Here is a 4,238-nt window from a genome sequence, read left to right as displayed (position 1 = left end):
TCCGGTTGCTACTCGCTTTGACGTCGCATTTCTTCGTGTGATGGATACCCACGGGATCAATTGTTCTCGCGGAAGGCTGAGATGAGCCCTCTGGCTGTCTTGGAGAATTGGTAGTGCAGTCAGCGAAGTCGGCAGTTAGGCTTGGTGAACTCTGCCAGAGCAGCAGCTACCACTTAAATCGGCAGCGGATCGCCGGGACACGATATAACACACCACGGCAACACAACGTGACGCGGCTGTAGCGTGTGGCAGGTGCGCAACGCAGCAACAACTGGGGCGTTGTAGGGCCGGTAGAAGCGGTGCAAAACGAGGTCCTACCGGGATTTGAACCCGGATCGCTGGATTCAGAGTCCAGAGTGCTAACCATTACAGCACTAACTCACCAATCCGCAAACAAAATTTCAAACGCTTTCCTAAAGCCCCACACGACAGCTGGCGCCATCGCTACATACTATGCCTGCAACGCCGCACAAAATCAAGCTCCTACCGGGATTTGAACCCGGAGAGCTGGATTCAAAGTCCAGAGTGCTAACCATTACACCATAAGAGCACCTAGCCCAGACACACCACGCCCAATCCGCAACCCGCTCGAATCGCACGCAATTCACGTATTCATGGACATGCCACATGTGCTGCACATACCCCTTTCACATATCGTCGTGCTCCTACACTTACGGCCATGCTCGCATGCTTCTTTCGCCACCAGGCTTGCTTCAATCCCCGCCTCGAGCCATCCGGTTGCTACTCGCTTTGACGTCGCATTTCTTCGTGTTTTGGATACCCACGGGATCTACTGTTCTCGCGGAAGGCTGCGATGAACCCTCTGGCTGTCTTGGAGAATTGGTAGTGCAGTCAGCGAAATCGGCAGTTAGGCTTGGTGAGCTCTGCCAGAGCAGCAGCTACCACTTAAATCGGCAGCGGATCGCCGGGACACGATATAACACACCACGGCAACACAACGTGACGCGGCTGTAGCGTGTGGCAGGTGCGCAACGCAGCAACAGCTGGGGCGTTGTAGGGCCGGTAGAAGCGGTGCAAAACGAGGTCCTACCGGGATTTGAACCCGGATCGCTGGATTCAAAGTCCAGAGTGCTAACCATTACAGCACTAACTCACCAATCCGCAAACAAAATTTCAAACGCTTTCCTAAAGCCCCACACGACAGCTGGCGCCATCGCTACATACTATGCCTGCAACGCCGCACAAAATCAAGCTCCTACCGGGATTTGAACCCGGATCGCTGGATTCAAAGTCCAAAGTGCCTAACCATTACACCATAAGAGCACCTAGCCCAGACACAACCACGCCCAATCCGCAACCCGCTCGAATCGCACGCAATTCACGTATTCACGGACATGCCACATGTGCTGCACATACCTCTTTCACATATCATCGTGCTCATACACCTACGGCTATGCTCGCATGCTTCTTTCGCCACCCGGCTTGCTTCAATCCCCGCCTCGACCCATCCGGTTGCTACTCGCTTTGACGTCGCATTTCTTCGTGTTTTGGATACCCACGGGATCTATTGTTCTCGCGGAAAGGCTGCGATGAGCCCTCTGGCTGTCTTGGAGAATTGGTAGTGCAGTCAGCGAAGTCGGCAGTTAGGCTTGGTGAGCTCTGCCAGAGCAGCAGCTACCACTTAAATCGGCAGCGGATCGCCGGGACACGATATAACACACCACGGCAACACAACGTGACGCGGCTGTAGCGTGTGGCAGGTGCGCAACGCAGCAACAACTGGGGCGTTGTAGGGCCGGTAGAAGCGGTGCAAAACGAGGTCCTACCGGGATTTGAACCCGGATCGCTGGATTCAGAGTCCAGAGTGCTAACCATTACACCATAAGAGCACCTAGCCCAGACACAACACGCCCAATCCGCAACCCGCTCGAATCGCACGCAATTCACGTATTCACGGACATGCCACATGTGCTGCACATACCACTTTCACATATCATCGTGCTCATACACCTACGGCCATGCTCGCATGCTTCTTTCGCCACCAGGCTTGCTTCAATCCCCGCCTCGAGCCATCCGGTTGCTACTCGCTTTGACGTCGCATTTCTTCGTGTTTTGGATACCCACGGGATCTATTGTTCTCGCGGAAGGCTGCGATGAGCCCTCTGGCTGTCTTGGAGAATTGGTAGTGCAGTCAGCGAAGTCGGCAGTTAGGCTTGGTGAGCTCTGCCAGAGCAGCAGCTACCACCTAAATCGGCAACGGATCGCCGGGACACGATATAACACACCACGGCAACACAACGTGACGCGGCTGTAGCGTGTGGCAGGTGCGCAACGCAGCAACAACTGGGGCGTTGTAGGGCCGGTAGAAGCGGTGCAAAACGAGGTCCTACCGGGATTTGAACCCGGATCGCTGGATTCAGAGTCCAGAGTGCTAATCATTACACCATAAGACCAGCACTAGCTCACCAATCCGCAAACAAAATTTCAAACGCTTTCCTAAAGCCCCACACGACAGCTGGCGCCATCGCTACATACTATGCTTGCAACGCCGCACAAAATCAAGCTCCTACCGGGATTTGAACCCGGATCGCTGGATTCAAAGTCCAGAGTGCTAACCATTACACCATAAGAGCACCTAGCTCAGAAACAACACGCCCAATCCGCAACCCGCTCGAATCGCACCCAATTCACGTATTTACGGACATGCCCCATGTGCTGCCCATACCCCTTTCACATATCATCGTGCTCCTACACTTACGGCCATGCTCGCATGCTTCTTTCGCCACCCGGCTTGCTTCAATCCCCGCCTCGAACCATCCGGTTGCTACTCGCTTTGACGTCGCATTTCTTCGTGTTTTGGATACCCACGGGATCTATTGTTCTCGCGGAAGGCTGCGATGAGCCCTCTGGCTGTCTTGGAGAATTGGAAGTGCAGTCAGCGAAGTCGGCAGTTAGGCTTGGTGAGCTCTGCCAGAGCAGCAGCTACCACTTAAATCGGCAGCGGATCGCCGGGACACGATATAACACACCACGGAAACACAACGTGACGCGGCTGTAGCGTGTGGCAGGTGCGCAACGCAGCAACAGCTGGGGCGTTGTAGGGCCGGTAGAAGCGGTGCAAAACAAGGTCCTACCGGGATTTGAACCCGGATCGCATCTTCGTGTGAGGTTTGCCCACTTGATCAGCAAGCGTATGCTGCCAAGGGACATCCTGAAGCGCGCAGCTTCTAGCGCTCACGATGAACGCGGGTACGGTATGTATTCATCATCCGTACCCCGTTCGGGCAAGAAGCCCCGGACTACTTATGAAGCTGCCGCCGCTTCTGTTCCCAGATTGCGACAGCCTTCAGGCAGTCAATCAGGAGCCGTTCAATCGGCTCCCACGAGTTCTCGGAGTGGGCATAACCCCTCCACTTCACGAGGAGCTGTCGCTTACCGCGACACCGTTGCTCCTGGAGGATCCGCTCCACGTGGAAGTGGACTTCTCCATTCCGGTCAAGCAGGGGCGGAGGTGCTCTCGTACGAGTACGAGTACTCGGCGCCTCCCGAGAGCCACTCTCGTTCGAGTGCTCCGACTGCGGGTCCGACACGGGACCCTGAGGTTGACCGCCTCCGTCAACGTCTCCTCGTGCTTGAGATTGCACTTGGCCTTGGGACTGGCGGTAATGCTGCCGCCCAGGCCGGGAATCAGGGCGAGCTCGCTCGTCTTGCGGGTCGCCTGGACCTGGTGGAGCGAGAGGTCGCGAGCCTGCACCTGCGGGTGGACCGCCGGGCCTCTTCGTCCGATCTGGACGAGGCCTTTCGCATGATCCGACGGATCGAGGCTTTGTTGCCACGTCCGGAGCCGCCTGAGGCACACTCCCAGACGTACGCGTATGGTGCGTACCCGGCGTACTCAGCGTACTCGGCGTATGGCGCCAGGGTCCGTTCGTATGGAGCCCCTCCGGCGTACGGTCTTGACCGCAGCCTTGCCGTCCCGACCGAGGCTTGGGTGCCTGCTCCGACGCCCTCGTCGACGACTGTGACCGGCCCTCGCTTCGAAAAGCTGGGTCAAGGGGGGTCTGCGAGTCAGCAACCCCCTGCGGGTCAAAGTACCGCTTAAGCCGTCCGACATAGAACGTCGGGTGCGTCGTCATTGACTTTGGAAGGTCGATGGTGTACGACGCACCATGTCTGGCCAGGACTGCAAAAGGTCCGATGAAGCGGTGCTTCAGCTTGTTGCTGCCGACAGAGCTGACAGTGTTAAGAGGTAGGTTCCTCGTGTCTAGCAACACTAA

At 56.6% G+C, this 4,238-nt stretch overlaps 2 pseudogenes across 2 annotated transcripts; both read right to left on the bottom strand.

Moving 5' to 3' along the window:
• Positions 1-309: 309 nt before the first annotated feature.
• On the bottom strand, positions 310-381 carry PITG_31074 (annotated as a pseudogene). The gene has a single exon. The product of its transcript is annotated as a tRNA-OTHER (tRNA).
• A 661-nt stretch (positions 382-1,042) lies between these two features.
• PITG_31072 lies at positions 1,043-1,114 on the bottom strand (annotated as a pseudogene). The gene has a single exon. The product of its transcript is annotated as a tRNA-OTHER (tRNA).
• Positions 1,115-4,238: the final 3,124 nt, after the last annotated feature.

Source organism: Phytophthora infestans, genomic scaffold (genome assembly GCF_000142945.1).
Source record: "Phytophthora infestans T30-4 supercont1.203 genomic scaffold, whole genome shotgun sequence".
NCBI lineage: Eukaryota > Oomycota > Peronosporomycetes > Peronosporales > Peronosporaceae > Phytophthora > Phytophthora infestans.
This window is presented reverse-complemented; position numbering and strand designations above follow the sequence as displayed.